The sequence below is a fragment of the Boleophthalmus pectinirostris genome, unplaced genomic scaffold (genome assembly GCF_026225935.1).
Source record: "Boleophthalmus pectinirostris isolate CB_2022bp ecotype Guang Dong unplaced genomic scaffold, ASM2622593v1 HiC_scaffold_21, whole genome shotgun sequence".
NCBI classification, from domain to species: domain Eukaryota; kingdom Metazoa; phylum Chordata; class Actinopteri; order Gobiiformes; family Gobiidae; genus Boleophthalmus; species Boleophthalmus pectinirostris.
Window position 1 is genome coordinate 25113129 of NW_026571175.1, and position 21687 is coordinate 25134815.

The following is a 21687-nucleotide window of genomic DNA, read 5'->3' on the forward strand; positions in this document are numbered from 1 at the left end:
TAGCCGTAATGCTCTGACAATCCATCAAGCAGTGCGGCTTTAAAGCTTACCAAAGTCGTACTAAAACATTTTGACAGATTTCTGAGCGCCGTGTACCACATAAAATCGGTTCAAGTTCAGTAAACACAACTACAATTAATACATAAGGCACACCGGATTATAGGGCACACTTTCGATTTTTGGAAAAAATTGAAGCATTCTAAGTGCACCTTATAGTCCGAAAAATACGGTAAACCTTTCTATCTTCAGGAAGACCAAACCAGACCAAGTTACAGTTCAGATCTGTGGAGAGGCAACCCCTCTCACAGTCAGAATGTCGGTTTTCTAGGTATTTTTGAGCTGTAAAATCACCTGTAATTTAATAAATGTAAGGTTTAGCTATTCAATGTCATACTGTGGAACATTTCAAACAAAGCAATGACATCTCCACAGAAACAAGCAGGTAAAGGACCTCCTACCAAAAAGTTACATAATGCACATTTAATATTATTTATGTTATTAGTTAACATGAACCCTTAAGCTGCTCAGAATATTTTGCAATTGATGTATGCTTCCATTTTAGACACTGATTTATGTATTTATTTTGGGCAAGCAAGAAATTTACATTCTTTTACAGTAGAACATTTAACATTAATGAAATCCTAGCAGAAATAGCAACAACAAAAAATAAAAAGTTAGCCCAAAAAGGACCCCCCAATGAGACGTAAATGAGAGTAAGTGAGATGATTCAGAATCTACAGAGTGTAAAGAACCACAAGTAAATATGGAGTCACGAGCCGGTGTAGGTGGTTAGAGAAAATACATTTTCTCAACACTGAAGCCTCGAATGCAGGACAACGTAGGTTTCCTCAAACATGGATCGCTCAAAATACAACTCTGAGTAAATCTAATTAAGCCAAATGAAGCTAATTAAGAGGGATAACCATTATAACGCTATTAAAAGCTCATTTAAGTGGTTTGTATAATATGTCTCCATAAAGTAGTTTGTATGTGAAGTGAGTTAGACATACTCACTACAAAAAAATAATGGAAAACTTCCCACTACTTCAGTTTAAAGGTGAGCAGAAAAATACTGCAAATAGAAATGATGTTCAGTTTATTAAGGACACCATTTTGCATACTGTATATCTCATCACACATACACCTGACACTTCCTTTCAGACTTTGAGCAATGGTACGTTCTTTCTGACATGTTTAGTTCGTTTTTTAAGATGGAAGCCAGGACTCAAATAAAAGTGAGCAGTATATAGGAGGAGAGATGGATGGACTTATAAACGGCAGTGCGGGGTCAAGGGTCACATCCCTGTTGACAGCGGAGTCTGCGCCTGTCGCTCCGTCCTTGAGGAAGATACTGATGCCCTTAATGACTGTTGGGGCCTCTGGGGAAAATTCACAGATGACAGGAAATTCCTACAAGATGCTGCAACGCTACGCTCTCGGAATAACAAAGTGGAATAACAGCAAAGATAGGGTGAGAGAAAGGACAAAATGAAAACAAAATGCTATTGGGTTGTTGGCTATTATGTTTTTTAAAAATGATGTCATGACAACCTTACACTAACTTTAGTAAAATGGATTTTGCTGTCACGGCTGTCACTCCAGCTTAAACTCCCACAGATTTCCACAGCTTCCGTGTCTCCTTTCTCCACTTCCTTCTGGGTCGGACTGAAACGATTTGCTGAAAACATTAGGCACATCTGTTCATCTCCAGAAAAAAAAAAAAAAACTAAAATAAAACTGATAAAATCTTGTGTTATTATTATTACAAAAGTGCACTCAGCTAGACAGTTACAGTCCGACTTTTGTCACAAACTTGCGCTGTTTATCCTTTATAAAGATGATGCCAAAACTGCAAGCTCTGCCGATTATGTTTTAAGCCAATATAGATTATTTTTTGGTAGTTTTTGGTGATACAAACTCACCCACAGCCCCCATTTTCACCACAAAGCTGTAAGTGGGCTGATATTTTGTGCAGTTATCTCTTCACATTTAAGTGTTCGAATTAAGCTTTATGTGTATGATGCGCTGAAAAGTGCAAATATCGGCCTGATCTATCGGCCAGTATAACTGATTATGTATTTTAATCATTTATCTTTGTATTTTCTGTCCTATGCAAAACTTGATAGTTTCATAATCACATCTGACTTTGGCTGTACTGTTGTGAATGCAGAAATATTGAAACCTAAAGTTTAAAAATGGACATTTTCTTAGCTATATTTTATAATTGGTCTTTAATGATTTGACAGTACGACTACAATACGATCCTATATGACTTAAATTCATCCCAGAAATGCAGAAAATGTAAGTTCAGTAACTATGATTTTAGACTGCAGGAGTGGAGTTGGAGGACAGGTCATTTTAATTTGTCCTGCCACTGTAAACAAACGTAATGAGGCATTGATGGATTGTTATGGATCTAGAACAATTATAATATTTTTAGATAACACAGCTTTTACAGTTATTATTATTATTATTTATTTTTTTTTTTTTTTACAGCCTTTAACCACAAATATATAAAATGCTTAAAGGTGCACTATGTAATTTTTTTGGTTGCGGGTCCACCACCTGCTTGTTTCTATTTCTCTTCTATCTCTTTGCTCTGCCTGGTATGTTCCACAGTATCATTCTAAGCATATCTACTTTACATTTATTCAATTACAGGTGATTTCAAAGCAAAAAAATTTTGAAAAACAGGCATTCTGACTGTGAGCGGGGACGCCTCTCCACAGATTTGACCTGTAACTTGGTCTGGTTTGGTCTCAGTGAATATAAAAAGGTTTAATACCAAACTGTGAAACATTTCAGACAAAGCAATAACATCTCCATGGAGAAAAGCATTTGAGGGACCCTCCATCAGAAAAGTTACACAATACATCTTTAATAGTTTTTGAACTTACTTACAGTAGTGTTTTACAAAAGTATCCAATGTTTTCTTAACTGCTTCTATCTCCTCCAAATATTTGTCCATGTACGATGAGTTATTTGCATTTGTTCAGAAATGTATTGGGCGATACCTTTCACTAAATGATTGACGTAGTTAGTAAATGTAGTACATTTCTGACATGCCATATTTTAGAGCTAATTACATACCTCACCATGAATCTACCTCGTCTCAAATATCGTTGAACAGAGAGAATAAAACACGATAGGCAGCTCTGATAAAATTTAGCTTTGATTAATGACTTCAATAATGATATGCTGTACCCATTAAAACGTGTGCATGATTTTAGCAGCTAATTGCAGCCTGGCTCATTAATCAAGTTTTAAATTCAGATCCATCATTACAGGCATAGTGTAAAAACGCAAAAAAAAAAAAAAGGTGTTTTTGGAGACACTGAAAACACGGGTGTCTGTAGATATACTGTATGTTTTTACTTACCTGATCAGTCAGAACCACAACTTTACAAAGACGATTGTTTTGGAGCTGTATCCTGTCTCCTTGATTTCAGAGGGCGTGATTGACAGGTGGATTAACCAATCAGATGTTTGCGTCAAAAACAAACATGGCTGCACACAATTAAGAGACATTTAAAGGTTGTATAGAGGATTTTCCAAGGAACGAGAAATCCAGCGACTGTTTGTCCTTTTTCAAATGTTGTGCATGCGTGAAACCACCCCCCCTCCCCCACAGCTCCCTACGTAGAAACGCCTCCTCCCGCCTCCTCCTTACGCCAGAAACAGGTTTGTTTACAGCCGGTGCGCTGCACATGACTTGTAAACAACTAACTACAGTGTTGGTTAGGCAAGACGGAGAAGTGAGGAGCGGGGGAGCGGTGCGCGGAGATTCCGTGCCCGGAGAAGTGAGGAGAAGGGGGAAGAGCGGATCGGGCAGCGGGGAGAGGAGCAGGAAAGGGGTGCAGAGAAGGTTGCGCGGAGATTCAGTGCGAATGAACTAGCTACAACACGCAGCAGCAAGCGGACTCTTTCTTTGCCTTGAAAATTATGTTTTCAGACATAGGATATCGCTTTCGTGTCCTGAAAAACGTTTGACTAGCTCTTGGAAATAAAGTACGTTTTCATAATAAGCAGAAGTGACCTGTCCAGGAGTAATTTGGTGACCAATGCGTCAGTCTTTAGACCCTGCGTCTGCTTCAGTCGCGCCATCGCTGGAATGAATCTCCAAGAATCACCTTAGTTTGGCTTCGCTGCTTTTCCCCTTGTCTTCTTCTTTCAGCGACCTCAAAAACGGACTTTCTTTTGCGGCTAACTGCTCCTGGATTCTTGTCGCCATTGCAACAAACTTTGTGCGAACTGCGAGGAAGATATAGGTCAAAAAAAGCCGCTAAGAACTGTTGCGTTGGTGGAGTAAACAGCGTCTGTGCGGCTTGCGTCTGTGGACTGCGTGACAGGCGTACGTAAACCACGTACCGGCAGCGCGCAGGCAAGTCAGTTACGCTAGAAACGTAGGGAGTTTGATTGACAGCCTGTCAGCTAACAGATAACGAGGCAGTGTCGTTATCTATTGGCAAATGTTTAGCCCCACCACGTCCAGAGTTGATGAATTTTTATTCTCTTTTTTTTGGTCATCATAATTACAAGGCTACTGCATCTCTATAATGCTATCATTGACAATTTGAAACAAAAAAAAATCCTCCATACAACCTTTAAGACACGTGATACAAATTAGCAGCTGTGGTTGGACTGTCTCAATTTTGGATGGAGAATTTTGACCCACTGTGCTCCTTTTCCAGACCGTTCTGTATTTAAACAGAATGTAGAATGTGACTGGTCAGGCAATGCATTTACCATATATATACAATTATTACAATAGCAGAGTTGTTATGGGTTTGGGAACGGTTTTGGGTGTGATTCTCATGTTGACACATCGGGGTTAGTGCATGGATTATAACCCTATGAAAAAACACAATTGGTGAATTATGTTCGTTCACTCAGCACGCGTTACCCTAGCAATGTATTCCTCATTATCCTGGGAGGACCCAACCCAGGACTCAACACTTCTTGGGCAAGCTCCACCATCTCCCCCAAATTCCTATAATAAAAATCTGATTAATGAATAAGATCTCACAAGGCAATTAGAGACATGCTTTCAGGGCTTATAATAATAATGATGATAATAATAGATTTAGTTAATGGCGATGACGAGAATTTGTGTCAAGTCGTGTTAGATAACTATGATGTACTTTGCTAATACATACAGTGCCTTAAGGGGCTTTTTTAATTAATGGGCTGCTAGTAATCCTTAATAATGTATTGTTTCCATAGCTGCAAAAAGACATGCATTTAAATAGGCCATACCTGGTCTCTGCAGGCAACATGCACAGTGGAAAACATGGCCACTGTAGTGAAGGTAATTTGTTGAGGCAGGTGACAAATGACCCCTCTCTGAACCCACCTGCTTTTTGCTGCCACGTACACAAAAATCAACCAATCAATGTTACAGTAACTTTTAGTGTACATTCAGCTCCTGCATATAAGAAGTACAATAGTGATTTTATTTTAATTAGTCCTGCAGGAGACGTTTCATGAAAAGATTTCTGCAGTACTTTGGGGGATATTGGAGTAGAGACGAGGTGTTTGTGTTCAGTGACAGGTAAAGCCCAGCCGGCCCCAAAGACGGCACACTGCTGTCAGCGCATCTCCCGTGCACCTTCTGTGTTCACACCACATCTCATGGTTCAGTCTTATCTTATTATGGTAATACCCCATCTCCTGCTTCAAAAGGCTTCTTTTAATGAACGCACATGTGATACTTGTGATCAGATGTTATCTTAAATGTTCACTAGAGGGATGGAACAGTTTTTGTTTTTCTGTATAGTTTCTTTTACTAAATTGTATTCGAACTAGTTTTCACTGTAGACATTTCATATTGTTTGTTATCGTTTAAGTAAGAGCTTTCCTGTTTTTTAATCCTCTAGTCATTTTTCCTTCATAATCTGTGGTACTTGGGGCATCAGTCTTGTAATCGGTCGAGTGCTCATCCTTTGATTTGTAGCTTAGTGGTCTGATTCCCCATTCCTGATTTAAAACCTCACTGATAGATAGGGCTGGGTATCATTCAGATGTTACTGATACGATAGATACCTCGATACACAAGCCACAATACAGTGAGCTTAAGATTCGATATGATTCAATACAATATATTTCAAATCAGTTTGATACGGTTCAATAAAAAATAAAGGCTAAATCATGGCTGTGATACTAAGTATTTGTTATACCACTTCTTCTGCAATGTTAAAATGAAACACACCCATTTTAATCATGAAAACAGTGAATATGTCAAATGTGTCACATAAACAAGTTTTCTTCCATTCAACAAGCAACAAAATTGTAGCACTGTAACAAAAAAATTTAGTAAAATATATCAAAAAATACTCTTGACGATATATCGATACAGCAGCCCAAGAGATCAATACTGCATCATCACATTAAACAATACAATATATCGATATTTCAATATTTTTGTACACCATTACTAATGCAGCAGTCAGATCCACTGACCCACAGATGAATGCTGCCGTTGGGTCATTGGGCAAGGCACTTAAACCAACTCATAAATGGTTCCTTAATGTAAAGTATTTTGAGCACCTTGACCATAGACAGCGCTATGGTCAAGCGCTGTGACGGTTTATTTAGCATGTACTTCTGTAGCAGCTGCCCTGGGGTAGACTGACGGGCGTGTGGCTGCCAGTCTGCTCCTTTACACAGAGCAAAAGCACTTGGTCCTGTCTGTGTTCAAACTGCCACAACAACATCTCTGGAGAAGTTGTGCCGCAATGATGGACAGTTTACATCGACAAATCCACTGTGTTCAAATACATGACCTGGCAGAACTTGTGCGCCCGGTGCCAAAGGTAGTTTTTTGCTGATAGTATGTAATGAGTGTTTTTGCTTGCATGGCTAGTCACACTTAGTTGCTGCTGCAGGGGTCTCTTTGTTGAGTGCCTGTCTGCGAGGGTAAGTCTTCTCGGGGTTTAATGCATGTGTGTTTGTGTGCGAAGACTCATTTTCCCAGCAGGCTCTGTCAGGCTGTTTCTGGGTGCTCTCAGTTCACAGCTGGAGGCTACTGCTGTCACCTGCTTACCTCTGCTCCCTGCTCTCCTCCCTTCCTCGGCTTTCTGGGCCTCCTCACGTCAATCATAGTACTTTCAACTATGTATCCTAGCATCAACTTTGGCAAGCTCCCTAAAAAGCTCAATTGAATCAAAGTGTCATGAATGACTGCACTGATATGCACTGAAATATCTGAAATAAGTCTGGTTTAAGGACATTTTAAAACCAGTTTTCATGCTTGAATGGTCTCTTCCTTGGGCAAAATTGATCTGGAAAACAGCAGCCTTGGGTAAAAACATGGGTTTAGTTGCCCCTCCTTCTTTTCTTGTAAGATTTGTTTCTTTGTTGATCCCAATGTTGCTCAAACAGAGAAGAGGCACGCAAAAATGCAATGAAAGTACCAACAATTGAGGTGGCCATACATACCATACAAGATTATCAGTATAGTTGTTTTGAAGGTGCACAACATACAATATCTGTTTCATATATAAACTGTAAAACCTTCAAACCTTCAGTGAGGCTGGGAATCACTAGCCAGGCTGGTGCCACCTGGTGCCTCCGCTCAATTTCATTTCTCTCCAGCGACTAGGTCAGAAATAGGAATACACTAGACGGTTTGCAAGAACCCCCGAAGTTATAGACTGTACATTGGCCAGTCGGCGAAGAGCTGTGAAACCATGACGTCAAACTCAAGCATCTGTATGTGTGCCTTTTGTGGTACAGCACAACAGTAAACACAGCAGTCAAGATGGATGTAGACAAAGCCATACTTTCTGTGTTGGCAACGATTCCCGAGATTGAGGATTTAAAACCGGAACAAAGAGAATGTTTGGTGAATTTTATCAAGGGGAAAGACTTTATTGCCCTTCTTCCTACAGGATTTGGCGCATTACATACGTCACAACCAAATAGCAGGGATTGGTTAAATAAAAACGTATCTGCCTACCGTCGAGTGAAAAAATCCTAATGCTGCGAAGTCAGACGGTTTCCATGAAGTGAAGCTGGCTGATGAATCAGGATAGGGAATCACAGGATCCCTCACAATTGCTGTTTTTTAAGAACTAAATACATTTTAGCTACAATATTTCTTCGTTTAACCACCTCTAGCATTATTTTAATCTTCAAAACAATAAAAAATAAATAAATTTGTCAAGCGTATTGCATAAACATGTTTCCCTCCACTAAATAAGCAACAAAATACGGTTGTCCAAAAAATTGACCGAAACATATCCCTGTTGATATATCGATACAGCTGGGCACAATAATGACATTGTATTACCAACTTTAGTGTCATGATATATAGATATTTCAATATTTGTGCACCCCTCTATTCCACTGCTGATGAATCCTGAGAAGGAAAATTCCCCAAAGAAGTCATTACAATAAGTATATGCTACATAAAGCATTTACATAAATCTTAACACAATAACCACTACAAAAGACTTAAATAAAGCCCTATTGAGAGCAATACCTAAGTAATGAACAGACGTTTTCTATTCAACTCTTGCTTTGTAGTACAACGCACACCACTCACAATCACCCAATATTATATGGTTCCACTTTGGATATTACCAGTAAATGTCAAGCTGCTGCATCTCACAAAAAAGCATCTATCAAAAAAGCTCAATATTCCCAAAGAGCCTTTTTAATGGCACACTTTCTGTATTAACAAGAGCAAAACATTTCATTACAGAGATTACATTCTGTCCCATATGGAAATAGGTGGTACATATTCAGAAAACAGTACTTTGGGGATGGCCTCTGTCTGATTAGTAGACAAAGGCTCAGCAGGGCTCCACAGTGCACAGCCGCTCTGCTCTGATCTTTCACACCAGCGTCTGTTCTCTACCACTCCACATCAGCCCCACCCACCTCCACCCTCACCCCATCTATCTCACCACGGGTCAGGGGGCAGACAGGAGGCAGCTGCTACACTGCATGACCTGACACCTAAAAACATGGGTGCTACTATTCTATCAATTCAGACACAAAATGAAACTTCAACCATGAAACTGAGAGATTTGTCACTGACTCATTTAAGGACAGGTTAGGATTTTAAGATCTCGCTTGTGAATTGTTTGTGTCTCGCACTGGTTATTTTCACCTTTAAGCTATCATAATAAATATGAAGACAGCATTACTAAAGCAGACATTCTGCAAAATCAACGTTTTGCACTTTCAAACATGTTATAGCTGTTTCCTCTAACCATTTATTCACCTGAAATTGTATTTGGAGTGATTTGTGCATGTTTCAGCAATCTTTAATCTCTTATTTTCAAGACATTTTCACTGCCACCGGCGTACACCTACTGCTCTCAGCTTCGTTCTACAATTTTATTTTCATAATCAGGATACGCACAGGAGTTGGCAGCATCACATTCACATTTAATATGAAAAAAAAATAAAATTAATAATAATAATAAATCCTCTGCCCGTTATCGTGATGTGTAGCTATCCATCGAGGGTGCTGAATCTTTGTTGTAATGACATTTGCACCCGATGTCAGCTCCAACTGGGCCCTGTAGTTTTCTGCAGGTCAATATTGCAATTTAAAATGTGAAAATTATAACATAATTATCCACTGGTGTCAGATTATAGCAGACACAAAGGTCTTAAAAGTCAAAGAAAAAATCCTAATGATAGTAACTGTGGGATTCTAAAACCTGAAAATGATCATAATAATACAAATAATTAGGGATGTGCAAAAATGTTGAAATATCTATATATTGTATCGCCTAATGGGATGATACAGTATCGATATCGTAGGCTGCTGTATCAGTATATATCGTCAATCGAGTATTTTTTGGTATATTTTACTCAATAATTACAGCGCTACAGTTTTGTTGTTTGTTCAGTGGAAGGAAACTCGTTTATGCAACAGATTTGACATTTTCACTGTTTTGATGATTAAAATGTTTGTGTTTCATATTGACTTTGTTCAAGCCGTGAGTTAACGAAGACTTTTAGTATCACAGTAATGATTTAGCCATGTTTTTTATTGAACTGTATCGAATTGAAAGTGCACTATATCGAGATGTATGTCATATCTTGGCCTAAGTATCGAGGTATGTATTGTATCAGCAGCTTCTTAATGACACCCAGCCCTACAAATAATATGCAGTAAGATTTATGTTTGACTAACCTTCTTAAACCTCATTTTATATATAGTTTTGATATGTATACTGCATAATTGTGAAGTGGATAATCTTATTAAGTATACTAAGATTATGTCAGCATGTGGATATTAGTACTATGTGACAGCAGCATCTATACGGTACTCCACTGTGAATAAATGACTGAACTGATTGAAACATAATACAAATCAAACTTGATAGGACTTGCTGTGCGACTTAAAGCCTTGAATATCAAATGCGGCCACATGGTACATATTCATTGGCTTCTTGCACACATCTTGTTGGCGGTAACTCGGTCTCATAGCAACACGTACTTTTGCCAAGTTACGTTTTCACCTCAACCAACGATGTCTTAAACAGTCGGCTAATGATATAAGGCAGAGGATGAACAAATGCTTTATCAGGTTTTAAGTTTTGTCACTGCAATAAATACACACACACACATAACACAGCAATGAAATAACAATGAAAACATTTAGTATTCAGTCATTATATTCTACTATATATTGTGTGTAAAGCCTACGCCATATATTCCTGAATAGATATGTTTTTAAATTATATATTAAGCTATAAAAATAACTTGTGCAGTATAGAGCGCATTAAAATGACATAGTAAGCTGTTCTGGCTCTACAACCTCATAATTTGACTCCATTACATTATTTCAATTATTAATGTCTAGAGCACATATGGACTGTTTGTTATAGCATAGTTCCCAGTGTACAGTGTTGGACAGCCTTATCGCAACAGCACAGGGGAATTCAACCCACCTCCAGCCAATCTGCAAATCACTTCATCTTTAAATAAAACACACACATTTGGCACCAAAATGCTAAATTATTAAATATCCTTCATTTGCGTACATGCAGTATTTAAACTTAACAGCCTGACACTTCTGACGCTCGCTCACTTTGTTCGGCGGCCGAGGCATTAACCCAGTTCAGATGCAGATTCAAAGTCTTTCAATTACGCCATGGCAAATACAAACATGCCAACTTCTGCCTCACATAATGAAATCGAAGAGGATTATGGATTAGATGGATTACACTCAAACATTTGTTCACCCGTCTCTGAAATATATTGGGCCATGCTTTGTGAATTTGGGCATTTTCCAAAGTTTTACTCATCAAAAAGTACAATGTAGGTAGGAAAGTACAGCATAATCATATACTTACAGTTCTTGGCACTCAAACTTCATTTTCTTTTGACACTTTGCAGCTGCTTTTCAGATAGGACTAGATTCATACCATACTCCTTACAACTCAGCCTTATGTAACAGAAAACCTAATCTGGTCAGTCATCACTATCATCTTTGCACCGTTTTCCTGCAACTTCTTGTATATAGTTGAGACATTTGTATTCTATTATTTTTATTTTTACTTGTACATATACAGTTATATAATTACCCTATTTTCCACCCCATAGGGCACGCTCTTAAGTGTCCAACCCCATCAAAATCCGACTGTGTGCCCCGCAACCCAGAGCGCCCTATACATGAAACCAGTCGGGTGTCCCAGCACGACTTCAGTAAACTACTAAGCTGCACCACCCACAGCGCACGCAAACACGCACGGAGCAGACAGCGACCGTGCAGCAAAAAACACCCGCTGCCACACTCATCACTCCACGTGGACGAGGAACGGAACGGAGGAACGAACCGAAAAAGCGAGTGCAATGTGCCACTTCTAGCCACAACTGAACAACTGAGTCACTACGAACACGCCGACAATCCAGCGATCCCAGACAGCACCCTCCCTGCACGCCACTATTGAACAAAGTCAAGAGTCACCGTGAACAAAACAAACAAAGTCCCACTGAGCCATCTAACTGTTGTGTTTTGTTTAAAGTCTGGTGTGGTTTATTTGTGAAAAAAGTTTGGAAATAGACCATTCAATGACAGTGCGTCTTATAATCCAGAGCGCCTAATATAATAGTGCAGAAAATACGGTATGCCTTGTTTGACACTAGTCTCTTGATATTATTGATACTTATTTAGAATTTAGAATTACCATTTATATATTTTTTCTTTGTTATTGTAATATATTGGGTGAGCTACTGTGTCCAAATAATTCCCCTTGTGGATCAATAAAGTTTGTCCAAGTCAGGGATCTCCAACCTTTTGCATCCAGTGATTTACTTTTAGAAACGAAATTGCCGCAGAGCTACTCATTTTAGTAATCGCAAGAAATTGAGTGGAGATAAGAGGGCCAGCCTTACTGTTGTACAGTTAGATGCCTATTAAAACCTAAAACCATCATCCATTAATTTGTGTACAAAGTTCAAAATAACACATTTACAACTGTGATTAGTCAAATTTGAGTTATTCAGTATAATTCCCCTTGCGCTGTTCTGTCTGAAGCTCTGTTCCTCATTTTAGGCTTCATCTGAGTTTTACTTTAACACAATCTGACCAGAAAGAGCTGACTTGGTTGGAACTACATCAGGTGAGATAATATATGTGCTTAAAAAGGTCTTTCACTCATACAATTGCTGTTACAAGCCAGCTAGCAGTTTTTCAGCGAGTCACTCTCACCTTTTTTTATTTGACACCTAAACAGGACCGTGAACGCCTGCGCTGACCACAGGCTCCTGAAAATGTGTTGTATTATTTCTTGAGTTTTCAGACCATGTTTAAAACATTTTTGGCAGTTTTTGCAAGTGTGTGCATTGTGTCACCATGGTAACTGCTGAACATTCTGCCAATAGAGATACATGTAGCGTGGCGTCACTGTCACTTTGTCGCAGTCTTCATCCAGTCTATTTTTGTGGCTTAGAACTGGAGTGGTGCAGTGTGGTGGCTTCAGTGGTAGTCATCTGGACATTGTTTTTTATTTTATTTTATTTTTTCTAAGAGCTTTTGGCTGCCATACAGACGCCACTTTCATTTTGATGTTGTTTCAAATTGATTTTTCTTTTCTCACCATCTCTCCATATTGTCCGTTATCGCCTATACAGCACTTAGAATCATCTTTAAGTCATTAGTGTTGACATGCTGAAAAGTACATGACATCTACAATCATTTTACATCTGGAATAGCTGTAGATCCTTCATGTTGTTTATTTGCAGCAAGTAAATCAATTACTTATAGCAAGGTTTTATAGAGAGCTGTGTGGCCTGTTAAAACATTTCATATGCACTGCCTGTTTCGAAGGTAATAGTAATTTCTTTTCTTTTTTTTTTTTGTACTTCTTTATGTGTTTGTTTTCCTAGTGTCCTGTATTTAAAAGAAATGCTTAACACTTTGTACTGTTATTTTTTTCTCTTTTAAGACCCAGTGAAGCGCTCTATCTCTCTTGCTTTATCTGACCCAGAAATATTTTGGTTTGATTCTTAAAAGCTGAACCTTGTGTGGTCATAGCTATAGTGGTACTACAAGACAATTTACTCAACACAGCTTTCTCAAAATGTCCCTATAATGTACTTTGATAATTTGATTTAATAACAGGAAAAACTTTTAACGGCGAAATGTATTTTGTTTTGTACTCTACCAGTGTGCACCCACATATTAATTTGCAAAAAAAGCTCTTACAAGTGACAGAAGTTGCTGAGAGACAGATGTGTTTTTACTTGCCCCTTAAAGATACATTGTGTAAATTTATTGGTGGAGGGTCCGTCAAAAGCATTTGATTTGTTTGGATGTTTCATAGTAGCGGTATGTGGCCATACCGGTTTGTCAAAGCCTGATCCCGTCAGATCTCAGAAGCTAAGCAAGGCCAGGCCTGGTTAGTACTTGGATGGGAGACCCCTGGGAAAATCAGGTGCCACAGGGGGGCACCAGTTGCAAAAAAATGTTGTTGTGTCCTTAGGCAAGACACTTCACCCACATTACCTAGTATGAAAGTGGTGTGTGCGTGAGTGAGGATGGTGGTCGGAGGGACCGATGGTGCTGATTGGCATGGTAGTCACGCTTCCATCAATCTGCCCCAGGGCAGCTGTGGCTACAATAGTAGCTTACCATCACTGGGTGTGGAAAGAAAGAATAATGAATCTATTAAAAAAAAAAAACGTGAGAGTGAAAAGTGTGAAAAGCGTTATATAAATAAAGACTTACTTACTTACTTACTAGTATAGCATTAAACCTTTCTATCTTCATGGAAACCAAACCAGACCAAATTCCAGGTCATATCTGTGGAGAAGCCTGTATTTCTAGGTATTTTTGAGCTATAAAACCACCAGTAATTGAATAAATAAAGTATATAGTAGAGCTGTTTAATGTCACACTGTGGAACGTTCCAGGCAGATCAATGACATATCCATAGAAACAAGCAGGTGACCCCTGACCAAAAAGTTACATAGTGCATCTTTAAGACCTATTAATTATTACCCTGATAGTATCATGTGTCTGGGAGTAATTATTATGAATTAGACTAGAATCTTAATGAGACAGTGACAGAAGCAGGTCTTTAGGATCTTTCCTCTGGAGCCTTTATCTGCACTGTATTTACACCACACCTGCTTGATCTTATCTTTGAACTGCTTTTCTACTTGATCACTTTAAAGTCACAGTATGCAACTTTTTAACCATAGACTATAGAATATATGATGAAACCATGCACCTTAATTTGTCTTGTTTCCATGGAAATTTAGTTTGTATGGCTATTATCTTCCACAGTATGATATAAAACAAATATATATCAATGGGGAATGTTCTGAAATGTGGTTTTAACTTCCTTTTTTCCATGGAATCATAAAGCCAACTCCAGAAAGTTACATACCGCACCTTTAGTTTTATTTGTTTTGTTTCATCCTGTATGAGATCATAATGTTTTGTTTTGTTTTTTCTTAACTGGTTTAACTGTTACCAATTTAAATTTTAATATTTGGAAATGAGATCTACTCCAAGGTAGACACGGCAAGATTTAGTAATACATTTCAAAGTTGCTGCATTTTTGTAACAGTCCCCAGTCTGGGCAATTAGAGGAGTAAGCATTCACTCTCTAATTCCCTGCACAATAGGAGGCTGAATATTTTCTCTAAAGAGGAAAAGCCAAAGAGTTTTCATAATCACCATAATAGATGTTAGACTTCTTGTTTGAACAACATTTATTTACTTCCTGCAATTACCAAAAGAAAGAATTATATTGTTGCATCCTCTTGTATTTCGAAGTACCTCCTTCACATGAGTTTAAGCGAGATGAGTACTTAGAGAAATAGATGTAGCAGACACTAAGCACCAATGTAGCTCAGGTTGAACCGTGGGGCGCTGCATTTCTAATTGTACCTCCTCTTCAGTGCTCAGCGGGTGAACGGAAACCTGCCAGCAACATATTACGCACACACGAAGGGACACACACGCCAACCCGCTCATGCACCCGGCAGACAGGCAGACAGTCCCACCCACGCACCCACTGCACCAGCCAATGCCATCCCCTATCCAGCCCCTATTAGCATGACGGGGGTAGACTGTGTGGCACGAAGATGACGTGTATACAAATCCTCTCAATAAATTAGCATATTCTGATTATCTTAAGCATATTGTGTGGGTGGAACGTTTTATGCGCATCATGGTTATTAAAGGCATAGGCCTCCTGAAGGGAGCACTGCCATCAATCACATACGGCCTCATAGAATTTGAAAGCCAGATGCTACGGTTCCTGGATAAGGAAATGTTTTATTAGCTGAATACTGATTGGTGGAAATAGGAAATCTGGAGATGTGGCACACCTGGGTTTCACACTTGTTATTACAAGTACTCTATAATAACATATTCCTCCTTTTTTGTAGCTTTAACAGTATTCACACCATGTTGTAATTGGCCACCTAGGACTGGTGTGATAGGGGTTTTTGTCAAGGACAGAACTACTGTTGTATGGCTATTTAGGATACATTGAGCAATACACAGATTTCACATGTTTGGTATGTTAACTGAACCACAGGTTGGGGGTGTGATTCAGCCGGTTTCTCTTTGTGGAAACTGTCTGATCTGATCTCGCAGCATTAGGATTCGTTTGCTCTATAGTAGGGGGGTACTTTTTTTATTTAAACATATTTGGCTATTTGGACATGACATATGTATTTCGCCGCTAACAGGGCGAACTGGTATATTAAGCTTTTCCCAAATCCCGTAGGAAGAAGGGTAATAACATCTTTCCCCTTGATAAAATTCACCAAACATTCTCTTTGTTCCATCTTTAAATCCTCGATCTCTGGAATCGTTGCCAACACAGAAGGTACGGCTCTTCGCTGATTGGCTGATGCCCGCGCTTGCGCTTCTTGCAAACTGTCTAGTGTATTCTGATTCCTAACTTAGTCGCTGAAGAGAAATGAAATTGAGTGGAGACACTCGGTGCCGCCAGCCTGTCTAGTTGTGGCCAAGCCTCGCTCAAGATCATGGAAGTGGGTTCCCAAATGCGGCGCCCACTACTTTTGACAGGTTGTCCCAGAGGCGTTGAAGGACGGGTCTGAATGCAGAGGACAAATTTCCCTACATAAATATACCTCACCTTATTAAATTGTCACTTTCGAAAACATGTATAATGGAAACTATAAGGAAGCAGCTTTGGAACATAATGCCATGCTACACTTTATAATGCCTGCAATGAGTTTAAATACAGGATATGGCAATTATACCAGTAGAGGGCCACTTATCAATCCATACCACTGTACTAACTACCATACATTATCTACACAACAGAGTGTACTCCTGATCTACCGGAAGCCCGTTATAATAAATCCCTTTGTGAACTATTATTGAAATCGACTAAGCACTGTTGACTCACTCTACCTCCCCTCTGGCATCATGTGTGTGCCTTTGCCCCGGTTTATCATTGATTTTCTGTATAAGTTTGCGTGTGTTTCGAAATCCCGACTGTCTATGCGATGTGTGCTTCTGCGTTCATTGGTAGGTGTCAGTTAGTGGTTTATTGGGGCTTAGTGAGAGAAGCAGCAAATCTCCCTGTAATTACAATCTGAACAGACCTGACATTTTACAAAGTTCCCCCCTCAGGTGCGAGCAGTGAGCCCGGCCATGTCTGTGTGCATGTAGTGGGTGTACTGCAGTGTGTGAGTACTTGTACTGCAGTGCGTGAGTACGTGCGCTCGGGGTCTTTTGTCTTGTGGGGATGAAACAGCTGGGTGCTCCTCGCTAATTAACGCCGAACCTCATAATTACTGTTAACTGGCCTACTATAGCTGACACAGTGGAGAGGGAAGAGGCACAGACAGACCCACTCTACACTTGAAGAGCGGATTGGGCAAAATAGTTCCCAGCCGCCCAAATGCTTTTTATTCTTTAGCCAAAAAAGAATTGTCAATATGCTCGAGTACTAGTTTGACGGAGTAAAAAGACTGGAACTGGCTGGAAGTTGGAAAATATTTAGTGTTTGAAACTCATTTTTCATTCGCCAGTGTGTACCGCTTTCTCCTTTTGGCCTAGTGTGGTTTTGATTTGGCAAAGTTTTCATAGATGTCCTTTCTCCCATTTGGTCCTGGACTGGCACAAAAGGGTACACTGGCTTCTCTAACCCGAGCTCTGGATTGCTGGAACTTACTTTGTGATTTTTGTTCCGGCTGTTTGATTATGAAAAGCAATTACACAGTTATTTGGGCCATAATTGATATCATGAATTATTTATATACTGTCAAAAGTTAACCTGTGCTAGAATAATAAATGGATTATCATTTATTAGTAATAGTTTTGTGATTCATGTTTTAAATATTTGATGAGTGGCTTTGCTTCTAGTTAATTTCTGTTTTGTTTCCTGTCTGATTATATAATGTTAGTAATTTAAGCAGTAACTATAATTGGTAATAGTCTGATTTATTTTATCATTTTTTAATCTTGCATCATGTTGAGATAAAACTAAAATTGCCAACTCTGACCAACAAATATTATGAGTGTCTGTCTCCACTTTGTAAAATGAATCTTTTTAAGTGCCTTTTATATTGTGTTTTCATTGTTGTTTCCTTATCAAAAACAGACCTTGAGTTGTGTTTTGTTTCATTCACACATGTTTAACGCTGTATATTTAGGCTGTGTTCTTCTCTCATATGGAAAACACTCTGTTCCACCTTGTGATGTCATGTGGTAATACAGGAAGTGCTCCACTGTGTAGCTGTTAACTTGAAAACTACAGCTTTGTGATACCACAAGGTGGAACAAACAGGCTTCCCATGGTCATGGAAATTGAAAATGTTCTGGGCCTGGAAAAGTAATGGAATTTTTGTATCTCTTTCACGCAACTACAGTGTTCTGTCAAGTGATCATTAGGCTATTATTAGGGTTGTAACAATAACCGAAATATTGTGATATCGTATCGTCAAAAATCTCACAATAATATCGTGGGCTGTCACAATATATCGAATTAAAAATTCCTTTGCTTAAATGCATGGTCTTACAGTAGCAAAAACTTATAAACATAGGAAACTACATATCCCATGATTCATTTCAGTGCAGAAAACATATCGTACCATAAGAGGCATATTGTGATAATATCTTACCGAGAGATTTGGATATTGTTACATCCTTACCTATTATGATTATTTCCGAACGTATGCCCCTTTTATTTAAAAGAGATGACTATAGTACAGTATTTTGAATGTTAAAAAACATAATACCAAACCATAAGGTGAGTGGAAAGGGTTAACATTTCATATTTATCCCTAAAAGTCTGTACGGTGCCATTAAGTCATGGAAAATTCACTTTAGATCATGAAGAAGTCATGAAAGTTTTGAAATATTGTCAGTGAAAAAGAGTGGGAACACTGAACAAAGCATTTTGAGCTTTGGAGATGAAAACAGACTACACTGACAATAAAGGATTAATCAAACGTGTGGATAAAACATAACACAACTCCAAGTATATTTTTGATGAGCTCATAAGAATACATTTTGTATAATATAGAACCTTTAATATAAACATTAAAGGTTCTAAAACAGTCGACGGAGCCAGAAGCGTCCACATACTCACTTCCTATTTGGAACACGGCGGCTAGCAGGTCAGCTCTGTCTATTTATATACACAGTCTATGATAATGCATCAATCTGGCTTCACTTTGTAAAATGAATCTTTTAAGTTAAAATGTGAATTGGCGACATGCATTCTTTTATTGTTATTTTTTATGCAGAGCGTGTAATTGCACCAGTTGCTTCATCTGTGGAAATGACAGCACCATTTGAGCAAAACTCCAGTGTTTATTTGTTATCCCTCTGGCCGTCAGCTCCCTCCCAGACACCCGTTTTTATTTGTTCCAACAGCAGTTCTCTTGTTTCCCTTAGACATAGCTTGTTGAAATCGTATTATTGTTTGCCTTCACTCTCCCAAATCATATAAATTTGTTTACTTTTCCTCGCGCCTTTCCCTGTTGCTTTAAAACATCGCTATTGAGGAAAATGGAACAATTCAATCAAAACATAATGACGCCCAGTGAGAGTATTTCGTGATAACAAAACACAATTTGGTGTAAACATGATGGAAGAATCACGCAATATGGTTATTTGACAGCTTTGGGGAAATTTTATTAGAGCCTAGATCAGTGGGGACGAATAGAGCGTGTGTAATAGAAAGGTATTGCTGCTAGCTCAACAGGCTAAATGTCAGGGCCGCCATGTTGTTTTGGTCACTTAGGGCTACGTGGTGAACTTTGTGTTGGTTTGGGATGAAGATGTCACTTTTGTCTATCTCACCCGGACTGTGTGTGCGTCGCCTTCGGATGATTTGTAAACTCCCACCAGAAAAGGTCAAGTACTGAAACATCCAAACAGACACTTGGTGAAAATTTGATCAGATTTTTTCACACCTCAGATGCGAGTGACGCGAGTGAGTCCTTACTTAAAACATTCATTGATGCCCCACATATGGGTAATTATCCTCCGAGGCGGCTGGGTGTCTCTGGGGTTTATAATGAGTAATATTGCCGTTAATGATCAGCGTTGTGATGTGTACTCAAAATTATATGGAGGTTTGAAAATGTGAGAAACAGAACTAGTTAATTAGAAGGATTTCAGTGGTCCGAAGTATTTCCTCACTTTACCTCACACATTCCACGCATCTTAATTATTCAGTTTATAAGCATTTTCATAACTCTGAGACCAGAGTCATCACGGTAAACCTAACGTCAACTAGCATCTCAACTAGGGCTGTGCCAAAAATCGAAAGATTGATAGATCGTGATCTCTACTTTGGTCAATCTCAATGATAAGGCATGCATATTGTAATCGAAAGGTCTACAACCAATCATGTGGCAGTAGGAGTGCGTAGTGGTGATGAGGGTTTACGCTCTCTTGTTTAGGTAAAAGTAGCCGGAGCCACAGCGTGTCCCTTTGTTTCCTCACATGTTGATATGTTTTGACTTAAATCTGCACAATTTGACTAAAAGTCCAGTCTCTCCCTCCCTCGGCCTCTGTGTGTGCGTCTGCCCCTGTGTGTGTGTGTCCGCCTCTGTGTGTGTGTCCGCCTATATGTCTGCGTCCTCCTCTGTGTTTGCTTTCGCCTCTGTGTGTGTGTGTCTGCATCTGTGTGTGCATCTGCCTCTGTATGTGTGTGTGTGTGTATGTGCGTCTGCATCTGTATGTGCGTCTGCCTCTGTGTGTGTGTGTGTTTGTGCGTCTGCATCTGTGTGTGCGTCTGCCTCTGTATGTGTGTGTGTGTCTGCATCTGTGTGTGCGTCTGCCTCTGTATGTGTGTATGTGCGTCTGCCTCTGTATGTGTGTGTGCGTCTGCATCTGTATGTGCGTCTTCCTCTGTATGTGTGTGTGTGTGTTTGTGCGTCTGCCTCTGTATGTGTGTATGTGCGTCTGCCTCTGTATGTGTGTGTGCGTCTGCATCTGTATGTGCGTCTTCCTCTGTATGTGTGTGTGTGCGTCTGCCTCTGTGTGTGCGACTGCATCTGTGTGTGCGTCTGCCTCTGTGTGTGAATCTTTCTCTGTGTGTGCGTCTCTGTGTGTGCGTGGGGCCGTCTGGCCACTCTCCCTCTCAGATCCATCCACAGCTCCTCACCTTTTCTCCTCTTTCTCTCCTCTGGGACTTTATAATCATAAAATAATAAAGTTATGGGAAGTAAACGACTATTTTCTCACCTTTTATGAGTGAAATTTAAGCCCTCATTTAGCACACGGACATCGCACGTGTTTCTGTTGATAATGGTAGAGTTTAGGTTTAATATATTGTACAGACTCATACCAACTCTTAAATGTGAATTTCTCCAGAATTACTAGCCCTGTCAACACAAAATATTTTTAAAAAGATGGAAGAAGATCGAATTGAAAATCAAGATCAGTCAAGATGGGGAGAAATAAATCGTAATCCCCCCCCCATATCGCCCAGCCCTAATCCCAGTCCAATCCAGATTTATTTATATAACACATTTTATAAACCAGACAGTTTCCAAAGCAATGTAAACACTCAAATCAAAAAAGTCAACAGAACAAAAGGACAAAAGAAACAAATAAATATAATAAAATGACTCAATAAAATAATAAAATCAATAAATAAAAGCAATACTATAAAGAATAAAATGGATAAAAACACTGAATACATTAACAATAAAAGACACAGAGGAACACACAACTCATGAGGTGTTAAAAGATAGAGAATAAAAGCATGC

General features: G+C 39.2%; 1 protein-coding gene and 1 pseudogene across 1 annotated transcript in view; both read left to right on the forward strand.

Annotated features, from left to right (window-relative positions):
- The window catches only part of csmd3b (CUB and Sushi multiple domains 3b), a 554961-nt gene that overhangs the window by 14918 nt on the left and 518356 nt on the right, over positions 1 to 21687 (forward strand). The gene's annotated exons all lie outside the window — the stretch shown is intronic.
- LOC129410171 (5S ribosomal RNA) lies at positions 13796 to 13913 on the forward strand (annotated as a pseudogene).